Raw genomic sequence first — 13576 nt, forward strand, 5'->3', positions numbered from 1 at the left:
GTCAGATGCACCGCCTGGTCAAAGAGTTATGCAGTGATTCAGATGCACGCACGCGCCCCATGCATCGTTTTCGTGCAAAAATTTAAGAGTGCAAAACGTAACGGATACACACACACGTCCGGATACACACACGCATCCAGATTCACACACGCACCATTCTCATCCTTTCTCTCTTCCTCTCCCACCCACAAGCCAGATCCAATCCATTCTCTCCAACTTCAAACACCCAAGCGACCGAGCCCTCCCCAAGTGAGACCAAGTGAAGATGCAGTTCAACGGGCCGACCTTCAACCGTCCGCCTGTCGTGCCGGAGCTGCGCTACCCACCGGGCGTGCTCATGGAGAGGGAGCTCTGTGTGTGGGCTATTTCAAGGTGGAGGGGTTCCGTCGAACTCACCCGCGCCTTCCTCAGAGCCGGCTATGCCCACCTCCCACGAGGCTCGCCGAGGATGTTCACCCTCAACGAGGTTCGTGACTGCGGCGACATCCTCCTACTGCTCACGGTCACCTTCACCAACCCGTTTGACGCGCGCGAGCTCCTCGGCAAGTCTTTTGGTGCGGCTGCGAGGCCATCTTCTTCACCATCTACAACATCTACACCAACTATGAGAGCATCTTCCCCACTCCAGGCCAGATGCACTCCCTTCCCTACGACGAGGAGGAGGAGGTTTGAAGATGAAGATGGTGTTGAAGGGGCGCGCGCGGCCAAGGTGGAGAAGGAGGTCAAGAAGAAGATGTTTAAGCCCGGAGTCAAGCTCGTCATGTTTCGTTTTTTATTTTGTTGCTTTTCTATGTCGTGTCGTGTCATGTTCCGTCATGTGTCTGTGAACTGTCCGTGAACTTTTTATTGTAATGGTACGGTGTGTTGCATCTTATCTAAGTTATTAGGGTTTATTATGTGTGTTAAAAATGTCCGTGCTCAAACATATCATTTCTTCCCTAAACCAAGTCATGAAGTTCGAGAACTTGTGGTTTTCATTAATGAAAACCCTAATGAAAATCGGAGGGGGTGAGAAGCCCTCTGTTTCATTCAAAAAAACATAAATCATGAACTAACATGCAAATTTATTCCCTTAAATCCTAAACCAAGTGCCACTCTAACCAAAATCATGTGGCAGTGCAAACATACGTTTTCAACCTTCCAACCCTCCAAAATTTCAGTGCAAAACAAAGGAAAACCACTCTCACGCGTGTGCAAACATTCACGGTCTCACTATTTTTTGACAAATTTCACAGTCTCACTATGTATACCTTCCTTCCCTACCCATGTCAAAGTCTTGCCATCTATCCTAGCGATTACCAGCGCAGCCCTAAACACCACAAACCCACACGGCGGTCCTGGGTTCGAGTCCCCAGCCGCACCAATTTTTTGTGCATTTTCCACCTTCATTTTTTAGACAAATTATTTTTTTTCTCAATGTAATGCCCTTAAAAAATGTTCATTTATTTTGGCACCAGGTGTAAACCTCTACCAGAGCTGAGGCACATTTTCCATGACATTTTGGTCTTTGATTTAAATCACGGTGTATTTGAATTGGATTAATTAACAACTCCAAAAAATTTCTAACCTTAATTGTTTGGCTCTGGAATAATTCAATTAGCTTCCACAAAAAGTTTCAGCATTATGATTTACTGCCTAAATTAAATCAGAACAGAAAACAGAAAAATACGCAAGAGAACCCCCGAATTGGCCTAATTGGATGCAGTTGGCCCATTAGTCTAGCTTGCACTTGGCTCTACGCTATGAATATGGCCCAAGAGCAACCTTTTTTTTGACAGAAAGGCAGAGCAGAGAGCTGCATTTCATTGATCAAAAGTTTCTGAATTCCTCATTTCTTCTCCTTTTTTCAACATATTTAAATGTTGGTCACTTCTTCTCTTTTTTTCAACATTTAAACAACTCTGACCAATATTTAAACTAGGTGAATTTCTCATACAATTTCAAGATTACAAATTCCTCCATAATTCATGTCTTTCCATACATTTTCAACATTACAACCAGTGCGATTACCATACCTACAAATGCACAAAAGTATTTGTAAATGGGTATTGGTAGTGTTTGATCTTCAAGCTTCCTAACCTTCTTCTTCAACATCCTAAGCTCAACAGCTAGCTCTCTGTCAGTGTGTGCTTCACCCTCCATCTCTTCTTCGTGGCAGCATGCGCAACCATTCTTCATGCTCTTCTTGCAGTTCATTCATCAGAGTCTTGGCCAGAGCATCGACCCAAAGAAAGAAGCATGTCACCTGCATGAACACCAAAACAGATCAACCCATTGCTCAAAGATCCCGACCACGAAAATGGTGCAATTGCCCCGATTCTTACCCCATTCTCGCTGCACACGTAGAACGGACGATTCTGGTTCATCGGTGTGTGAGAAACCCTCCGATCAACGCTCGCCCGGCACCGCGGACAGACGAAGACAGGCATGTCCACACGCGCCCGGCTCTGCATCCGCGAGGTGGTGTGGGAGCTTGAGGAAGACATGGAGCTCGGAGCCGAAGGGGATCTCAACGCCGCCGCGCCCTCCAAAGCTAGCTTCCCACCGCCGCGCCCTCCACAGCTAGCTTCCTGATGTCTACTACACAACCTTCTTCTTGTAGACGTTGTTGGGCCTCCAAGTGCAGAGGTTTGTGGGACAGTAGCAAATTTCCCTCAAGTGGATGACCTAAGGTTTATCAATCCGTAGGAGGCGTAGGATGAAGATGGTCTCTCTCAAGCAACCCTGCAACCAAATAACAAAGAGTCTCTTGTGTCCCCAACACACTCAATACAATGGTAAATTGTATAGGTGCACTAGTTCGGCAAAGAGATGGTGATACAAGTGGTATATGGATAGTAGATAATAGTTTTTGTAATCTGAAATAATAAAAACAGCAAGGTAGCAAGTGATAAAAGTGAGCGTAAACGGTATTGCAATGATAGGAAATAAAGCCCAGGGTTCATACTTTCGCTAGTTTAAGTTCCCTCAACAATAATAACATAATTGGATCACATAACTATCCCTCAACATGCAACAAATAGTCACTCCAAAGTCACTAATAGCGGAGAACAAACAAAGAGATTATGGTAGGGTACGAAACCACCTCAAAGTTATTCTTTCCAATCAATCCGTTGGGCTATTCCTATAAGTGTCACAAACAACCCTAGAGTTCGTACTAGAATAACACCTTAAGACACACATCAACCAAAACCCTAATGTCACCTCGATACTCCAATGTCACCTCAAGTATCCATGGGTATGATTATATGATATGCATCACACAATCTCAGATTCATCTATTCAACCAACACATAGAACCTCAAAGAGTGCCCCAAAGTTTCTACCGGAGAATCACGACAAAAACGTGTGCTAACCCCAATGCATAGGTGAAGGAAATATGCCCTAGAGGCAATAATAAAGTTATTATTTATTTCCTTATATCATGATAAATGTTTATTATTCATGCTAGAATTGTATTAACCGGAAACATAATACATGTGTGAATACATAGACAAACAGAGTGTCACTAGTATGCCTCTACTTGACTAGCTCGTTAATCAAAGATGGTTATGTTTCCTAACCATGAACAAGGAGTTGTTATTTGATTAACGGGATCACATCATTAGGTGAATGATCTGATTGACATGACCCATTCCATTAGCTTAGCACCCGATCGTTTAGTATGCTGCTATTGCTTTCTTCATGACTTATACATGTTCCTGTGACTATGAGATTATGCAACTCCCGTTTGTCGGAGGAACACTTTGTGTGCTACCAAACGTCACAACGTAAATGGGTGATTATAAATGTGCTCTACAGGTGTCTCCAAAGGTACATGTTGGGTTGGCGTATTTCGAGATTAGGATTTGTCACTCCGATTGTCGGAGAGGTATCTCTGGGCCCTCTCAGTAATGCACATCACATAAGCCTTGCAAGCATTGCAACTAATGAGTTAGTTGCAAGATGATGTATTACGGAACGAGTAAAGAGACTTGCTGGTAACGAGATTGAACTAGGTATTGAGATACCGACGATCGAATCTCGGGCAAGTAACATACCGATGACAAAGGGAACAACGTATGTTGTTATGCGGTCTGACCGATAAAGATCTTCGTAGAATATGTAGGAGCCAATATGAGCATCCAGGTTCCGCTATTGGTTATTGACCGGAGACGTGTCTCGGTCATGTCTACATTGTTCTCGAACCCGTAGGGTCCGCACGCTTAAGGTTTCGATGACAGTTATATTATGAGTTTATGAGTTTTGATGTACCAAAGTTAGTTCGGAGTCCCGGATGTGATCACGGACATGACGAGGAGTCTCAAAATGGTCGAGACATAAAGATTGATATATTGGACGGCTATATTCGGACACCGGAAGTGTTCCGGGTGATTTCGGAGAAAACCGGAGAGCCGGAGGGTTACCGGAACCCCCCGGGAGAAGTAATGGGCCATATTGGCCTTAATGGAGAGATAGAGGGGCAGCCAATGGTGAGCCGCGCGCCTCCTCCCCCCGGTCCGAATTGGACTAGGAGAGGGGGGCGGCGCCCCCTTTTCCCTCTCCCTCCCCACTTCCTTCCCCCTCCTAGTAGGAGTCCTACTCCAACTAGGAGGAGGACTCCTCCTTGGCACGCCTATAGGGCCGGCCGGCCTCCTCCCCTTGCTCCTTTATATATGGGGGCAGGGGGCACCCCTAGACACACAAGTTGATCCACGTGATCATATTCTTAGCCGTGTGCAGTGCCCCCTTCCACCATAGTCCTCAATAATATTGTAGCGGTGCTTAGGCGAAGCCCTGCGACGGTAGTACATCAAGATCGTCACCACGCTGTCGTGCTAACGGAACTCTTCCCCAGCACTTTGATGGATCAGAGTCCGGGGATCGTCATCGAGCTGAACGTGTGCTAGAACTCGGAGGTGCCGTAGTTTCGGTGCTTGATCGGTCGGACCGTGGAGACGTACGACTACATCAACCAAACAGCTTACCGTTGTCGATCTACAAGGGTACGTAGATCACACTCTCCCCTCTCGTTGCTATGCATCACCATGATCTTGCGTGTGCGTAGGAAATTTTTTGAAATTACTACGTTCCCCAACAGTGGCATCCGAGCCTAGGTTTTATATGTTGATGTTATATGCACGAGTAGAACACAAGTGAGTTGTGGGCGATATAAGTCATACTGCTTACCAGCATGTCATACTTTGGTTCGGCGGATTGTTGGACGAAGCGGCCCGGACCGACATTACGCGTACGCTTACGCGAGACCGGTTCTCCCGACGTGCTTTGCACACAGGTGGCTTGCGGGTGACTGTTTCTCCAACTTTAGTTGAACCGAGTGTGGCTACGCCCGGTCCTTGCGAAGGTTAAAACAGCACCAACTTGACAAACTATCGTTGTGGTTTTGATGCGTAGGTAAGATTGGTTCTTGCTTAAGCCCGTAGCAGCCACGTACTTGCAACAACAAGTAGAGGACGTCTAACTTGTTTTTGCAGGGCATGTTGTGATGTGATATGGTCAAGACATGATGCTAAATTTTATTGTATGAGATGATCATGTTTTGTAACCGAGTTATCGGCAACTGGCAGGAGCCATATGGTTGTCGCTTTATTGTATGCAATGCAATCGCGCTGTAATGCTTTACTTTATCAACTAAGCGGTAGCGATAGTCGTGGAAGCATAAGATTGGCGAGACGACAACGATGCTACGATGGAGATCAAGGTGTCGCGCCGGTGACGATGGTGATCACGACGATGCTTCGAAGATGGAGATCACAAGCACAAGATGATGATGGCCATATCATATCACTTATATTGATTGCATGTGATGTTTATCTTTTATGCATCTTATCTTGCTTTGATTGACGGTAGCATTATAAGATGATCTCTCACTAATTATCAAGAAGTGTTCTCCCTGAGTATGCACCGTTGCGAAAGTTCTTCGTGCTGAGACACCACGTGATGATCGGGTGTGATAGGCTCTACGTTCAAATACAACGGGTGCAAAACAGTTGCACACGCGGAATATTCAGGTTATACTTGACGAGCCAAGCATATACAGATATGGCCTCGGAACACGGAGACCGAAAGGTCGAACGTGAATCATATAGTAGATATGATCAACATAGTGATGTTCACCAATGAAACTACTCCGTCTCACGTGATGATCGGACATGGTTTAGTTGATTTGGATCACGTAATCACTTAGAGGATTAGAGGGATGTCTATCTAAGTGGGAGTTCTTTAAGTAAATTAATTGAACCTAAATTTATCATGAAACTTAGTACCTGATAGTATCTTGCTTGTTTATGCTTGATTGTAGATAGATGGCTCGTGCTGTTGTTCCATTGAATTTTAATGCGTTCCTTGAGAAAGCAAAGTTGAAAGATGATGGTAGCAATTACACGGACTGGGTCCGTAACTTGAGGATTATCCTCATTGCTGCACAGAAGAATTACGTCCTGGAAGCACCGCTGGGTGCCAGGCCTGCTGCTGGAGCAACACCAGATGTTATGAACATCTGGCAGAGCAAAGCTGATGACTACTCGATAGTTCAGTGTGCCATGCTTTACGGCTTAGAATCGGGACTTCAACGACGTTTTGAACGTCATGGAGCATATGAGATGTTTCAAGAGTTGAAGTTAATATTTCAAGCAAATGCCCGGATTGAGAGATATGAAGTCTCCAATAAGTTCTATAGCTGCAAGATGGAGGAGAACAGTTCTGTCAGTGAGCATATACTCAAAATGTCTGGGTATAATAATCACTTGATTCAATTGGGAGTTAATCTTCCAGATGATTGCGTCATTGATAGAATTCTCCAATCACTGCCACCAATCTACAAGAGCTTCGTGATGAACTATAATATGCAAGGGATGAATAAGACTATTCCCGAGCTCTTCGCAATGCTGAAAGCTGCGGAGGTAGAAATCAGGAAGGAGCATCAAGTGTTGATGGTCAACAAGACCACTAGTTTCAAGAAAAAGGGCAAAGGGAAGAAGAAGGGGAACTTCAAAAAGAACGGCAAGCAAGTTGCCGCTCAAGAGAAGAAACCCAAACCTGGACCTAAGCCTGAAACTGAGTGCTTCTACTGCAAGCAGACTGGTCACTGGAAGCGGAACTGCCCCAAGTATTTGGCGGATAAGAAGGATGGCAAGGTGAACAAAGGTATATGTGATATACATGTTATTGATGTGTACCTTACTAATGCTCGCAGTAGCACCTGGGTATTTGATACTAGTTCTGTTGCTAATATTTGCAACTCGAAACAGGGACTACGGATTAAGCGAAGATTGGCTAAGGACGAGGTGACGATGCGCGTGGGAAACGGTTCCAAAGTCAATATGATCGCAGTCGGCACACTACCTCTACATCTACCTTGGGATTAATATTAGACCTAAATAATTGTTATTTGGTGCCAGCGTTAAGCATGAACATTATATCTGGATCTTGTTTGATGCGAGACGGTTATTCATTTAAATCAGAGAATAATGGTTGTTCTATTTATATGAGTAATATCTTTTATGGTCATGCACCCTTAAAGAGTGGTCTATTTTTGTTGAATCTCGATAGTAGTGACACACATATTCATAGTGTCGAAGCCAAAAGATGCAGAGTTGATAATGATAGTGCAACTTATTTGTGGCACTGCCGTTTAGGTCATATCGGTGTAAAGCGCATGAAGAAACTCCATACTGATGGACTTTTGGAACCACTTGATTATGAATCACTTGGTACTTGCGAACCGTGCCTCATGGGCAAGATGACTAAAACACCGTTCTCCGGTACTATGGAGAGAGCAACAGATTTATTGGAAATCATACATACAGATGTATGTGGTCCGATGAATATTGAGGCTCGTGGCAGATATCGTTATTTTCTCACCTTCACAGATGACTTAAGCAGATATGGGTATATCTACTTAATGAAACATAAGTCTGAAACGTTTGAAAAGTTCAAAGAATTTCAGAGTGAAGTTGAAAATCATCGTAACAAGAAAATAAAGTTTCTACGATCTGATCGTGGAGGAGAATATTTGAGTTACGAGTTTGGTGTACATTTGAAACAATGCGGAATAGTTTCGCAACTCACGCCACCCGGAACACCACAGCACAATGGTGTGTCCGAACGTCGTAATCGTACTTTACTAGATATGGTGCGATCTATGATGTCTCTTACTGATTTACCGCTATCGTTTTGGGGTTATGCTTTGGAGACGGCCGCATTCACGTTAAATAGGGCACCATCAAAATCCGTTGAGACGATGCCTTATGAACTATGGTTTGGCAAGAAACCAAAGTTGTCGTTTCTGAAAGTTTGGGGCTGCGATGCTTATGTGAAAAAGCTTCAACCTGATAAGCTCGAACCCAAATCGGAGAAGTGTGTCTTCATAGGATATCCAAAGGAGACTATTGGATACACCTTCTATCACAGATCCGAAGGCAAGACTTTTGTTGCTAAGTTCGGAAACTTTCTGGAGAAGGAGTTTCTCTCGAAAGAAGTGAGTGGGAGGAAAGTAGAACTTGACGAGGTAACTGTACCTGCTCCCTTATTGGAAAGTAGTGCATCACAGAAAACTGTTTCAGTGACACCTACACCAGTCAGTGAGGAAGCTAATGATGATGATCATGAAACTTCAGAACAAGATACTACTGAACCTCGTAGATCAACTAGAGTGAGATCCGTGCCAGAGTGGTACGGTAATCCTGTTCTGGAAGTCATGCTACTAGATCATGATGAACCTACGAACCATGAAGAAGCGATGGTGAGCCCAGATTCCGCAAAATGGCTTGAAGCCATGAAATCTGAGATGGGATCCATGTATGAGAACAAAGTATGGACTTTGGTTGACTTGCCCGATGATCGGCAAGCAATTGAGAATAAATGGATCTTCAAGAAGAAGACTGACACTGACAGTAATATTACTGTCTACAAAGCTCGACTTGTCGCAAAAGGTTTTCGGCAAGTTCAAGGAATTGACTACGATGAGACCTTCTCACCCGTAGAGATGCTTAAGTTTGTCCGAATCATGTTAGCAATTGCCGCATTTTATGATTATGAAATTTGGCAGATGGATGTCAAAACTGCATTCCTGAATGGATTTCTGGAAGAAGAGTTGTATATGATGCAACCAGAAGGTTTTGTCGATCCAAAGGGAGCTAACAAAGTGTGCAAGCTCCAGCGATCCATTTATGGACTGGTGCAAGCCTCTCGGAGTTGGAATAAACGCTTTGATAGTGTGATCAAAGCATTTGGTTTTATACAGACTTTTGGAGAAGCATGTATTTACAAGAAAGTGAGTGGGATCTCTGTAGCATTTCTAATATTATATGTGGATGACATATTACTAATTGGAAATGATATAGAATTTCTGGATAGCATAAAGGGATACTTGAATAAGAGTTTTTCAATGAAAGACCTCGGTGAAGCTGCTTACATATTAGGCATTAAGATCTATAGAGATAGATCAAGACGCTTAATTGGACTTTCACAAAGCACATACCTTGACAAAGTTTTGAAGAAGTTCAAAATGGATCAAGCAAAGAAAGGGTTCTTGCCTGTGTTACAAGGTGTGAAGTTGAGCAAGACTCAATGCGCGACCACTGCAGAAGATAGAGAGAAAATGAAAGATGTTCCCTATGCTTCGGCCATAGGCTCTATCATGTATGCAATGCTGTGTACCAGACCTGATGTGTGCCTTGCTATAAGTCTAGCGGGGAGGTACCAAAGTGATCCAGGAGTGGATCACTGGACAGCGGTCAAGAACATCCTGAAATACCTGAAAAGGACTAAGGATATGTTTCTCATATATGGAGGTGACAAAGAGCTCATCGTAAAAGGTGGATACGTGTTTACATTAAATGATGGAGCTGTCAGTTGGTGCAGTTCTAAACAAAGCGTTGTGGCGGGATCTACATGTGAAGCGGAGTACATAGCTGCTTCGGAAGCAGCAAATGAAGGAGTCTGGATGAAGGATTTCATATCCGATCTAGGTGTCATACCTAGTGCATCGGGTCCAATGAAAATCTTTTGTGACAATACTGGTGCAATTGCCTTGGCAAAGGAATCCAGATTTCACAAGAGAACCAAGCACATCAAGAGACGCTTCAATTCCATCCGGGATATAGTCAAGGTGGGAGACATAGAGATTTGCAAGATACATACGGATCTGAATGTTGCAGACCCGTTGACTAAGCCTCTTCCACAAGCAAAACATGATCAACACCAAGGCTCCATGGGTGTTAGAATCATTACTGTGTAATCTAGATTATTGACTCTAGTGCAAGTGGGAGACTGAAGGAAATATGCCCTAGAGGCAATAATAAAGTTATTATTTATTTCCTTATATCATGATAAATGTTTATTATTCATGCTAGAATTGTATTAACCGGAAACGTAATACATGTGTGAATACATAGACAAACAGAGTGTCACTAGTATGCCTCTACTTGACTAGCTCGTTAATCAAAGATGGTTATGTTTCCTAACCATGAACAAGGAGTTGTTATTTGATTAACGGGATCACATCATTAGGTGAATGATCTGATTGACATGACCCATTCCATTAGCTTAGCACCCGATCGTTTAGTATGTTGCTATTGCTTTCTTCATGACTTATACATGTTCCTGTGACTATGAGATTATGCAACTCCCGTTTGCCGGAGGGACACTTTGTGTGCTACCAAACGTCACAACGTAAATGGGTGATTATAAAGGTGCTCTACAGGTGTCTCCAAAGGTACATTTTAGGTTGGCGTATTTCGAGATTAGGATTTGTCACTCCGATTGTCGGAGAGGTATCTCTGGGCCCTCTCGGTAATGCACATCACATAAGCCTTGCAAGCATTGCAACTAATGAGTTAGTTGCGAGATGATGTATTACGGAACGAGTAAAGAGACTTGCCGGTAACGAGATTGAACTAGGTATTGAGATACCGACGATCGAATCTCGGGCAAGTAACATACCGATGACAAAGGGAACAACGCATGTTGTTATGCGGTCTGACCGATAAAGATCTTTGTAGAATATGTAGGAGCCAATATGAGCATCCAGGTTCCGCTATTGGTTATTGACCGGAGACGTGTCTCGGTCATGTCTACATTGTTCTCGAACCCGTAGGGTCCGCACGCTTAAGGTTTCGATGACAGTTATATTATGAGTTTATGAGTTTTGATGTACCGAAGTTAGTTCGGAGTCCTGGATGTGATCACGGACATGACGAGGAGTCTCGAAATGGTCGAGACATAAAGATTGATATATTGGACGGCTTTATTCGGACACCGGAAGTGTTCCGGGTGATTTCGGAGAAAACCGGAGAGCCGGAGGGTTACCGGAACCCCCCGGGAGAAGTAATGGGCCATATGGGCCTTAGTGGAGAGAGAGAGGGGCAGCCAAAGGTGGTCCGCGCGCCTCCTCCCCCCTGGTCCGAATTGGACTAGGAGAGGGGGGCGGCGCCCCCCTTTCCCTCTCCCTCCCCACTTCTTTCCCCCTCCTAGTAGGAGTCCTACTCCTACTAGGAGGAGGACTCCTCCTTGGCGCGCCATAGAGGGACGGCCGGCCTCCTCCCCTTGATCCTTTATATACGGGGCAGGGGGCACCCCTTGACACACAAGTTGATCCACGTGATCATATTCTTAGCCGTGTGCGGTGCCCCCTTCCACCATAGTCCTCGATAATATTGTAGCGGTGCTTAGGCGAAGCCCTGCGATGGTAGTGCATCAAGATCGTCACCACGCCGTCGTGATGACGGAACTCTTCCCTGACACTTTGCTGGATCGGAGTCCGGGGATCGTCATCGAGCTGAACGTGTGCTAGAACTCAGAGGTGCCGTAGTTTCGGTGATTGATCGGTCGGGCCGTGAAGACGTACGACTATATCAACCAAACGCTTCCGTTGTCGATCTACAAGGGTACGTAGATCACACTCTCCCCTCTCATTGCTATGCATCACCATGATCTTGCGTGTGCGTAGGAATTTTTTTGAAATTACTACGTTCCCCAACAATAGGTTCATGGGCGGAATCCGCAAGTTGATCACCAAAACATACATCAAGTGAATCATGTGGTATCCCATTGTCACCATAGATACGCACGGCAATACATACATCAAGTGTTCTCAAATCTTTAAAGACTCAATCCGATAAGATAACTTCAAAGGAGAAACTCAATTCATTACAAGAGAGTAGAGGGGGGAAGAAACATCATAGGATCCAAATGTAATAGCAAAGCTCGCGATACATCAAGATCATATCACCTCAAGAACACGAGAGAGAGAGATCAAACACATAGCTACTGGTACATACCCTCAGCCCCGAGGGAGAACTACTCCCTCCTTGTCATGGAGAGCACCGGGATGATGAGATGGCCACCGGAGAATGATTGCCCCCTTTGGCAGGGTGCCAGAACGGGTCTAGATTGGTTTTCAGTGGCTACAGAGACTTCTGGCGGCGGAACTCCTGATCTATTGTCTGTTCTGGAAGTTTTAGGATACGTAGGTATATATGGGTGTAGGAAGTACGTCGGTGGAGCTACGGGGGCCCCACGAGGCAGGGGGCGTGCCCTAGGGGGGGGGGCGCCCCCCACCCTCGTGAGCACCTCCCTTGGATCCTGACGTGGGGTCCAAGTCCATCCGGTAGCTTTCCTTCCAAAAATAACTTCTCCAGTTGATTTCGTTCCGTTTCGACTCCGTTCGATATTCCTTTTCTTCGAAACACTGAAATAGGCAAAAAACAGCAATTCTGGGTTGGGCCTCCGGTTAATAGGTTAGTCCCAAAAATAATATAAAAGTGGATAATAAAGCCCAATTTTGCCCAAAACAGTAGATAACATAGCATGGAGCAATCAAAAATTATAGATACGTTGGAGACGTATTAGTTCCCACCGCCGTGCTCTCTCTCTCTCTCTCGCCGTGGTCACCGCCGTGCTCTCTGTCGCCGTGGTCACCGCCGCTGTCGCCCGCTTATATAGCACACCCGCCAACGGCTCTCTACTCAATGGCTCTCTGCTGGGTCCCACAAGCCAGGCGTGCAACGGTCTGAATAAAATTGGCCGTCTCTGCCGCCTGGTCCCACCTGTAAGGGCCGAGTCAAAAGGTTGACCCGACGGAGACGGAAGAGTTCACGGAACGAGTCGGTGCGCACGGACTAGGGGCAAAACTGAGCATAATTCGCATCTGAGGGCAAAACTGAGTACATGGACACCACTAAGGACAAAATGATAATTAACCCTTCCGTAAAATGCTTGCTAAATATGATGTTAATCATAGAATTGCATCTCCTTATCACCCACAGTCTAGTGGTCAAGTAGAATTGAGTAATAGAGAGCTCAAATTAATTTTGCAAAAGACTGTTAATAGATCTAGAAAAAATTGGTCCAAGAAACTTGATGATGCATTATGGGCCTATAGAACTGCATATAAAAATCCTATGGGTATGTCTCCGTATAAAATGGTTTATGGAAAAGCATGTCACTTACCTCTAGAACTAGAACATAAGGCATATTGGGCTATTAAAGAACTCAATTATGATTTCAAACTTGCCGTTGAGAAGAGGTTATTTGATATTAGCTCACTCGATGAATGGAGAACCCAAGCCTACGA

The sequence above is a fragment of the Triticum urartu genome, chromosome 7, assembly GCF_003073215.2.
Source record: "Triticum urartu cultivar G1812 chromosome 7, Tu2.1, whole genome shotgun sequence".
In the NCBI taxonomy this organism is placed as follows: Eukaryota; Viridiplantae; Streptophyta; class Magnoliopsida; order Poales; family Poaceae; genus Triticum; species Triticum urartu.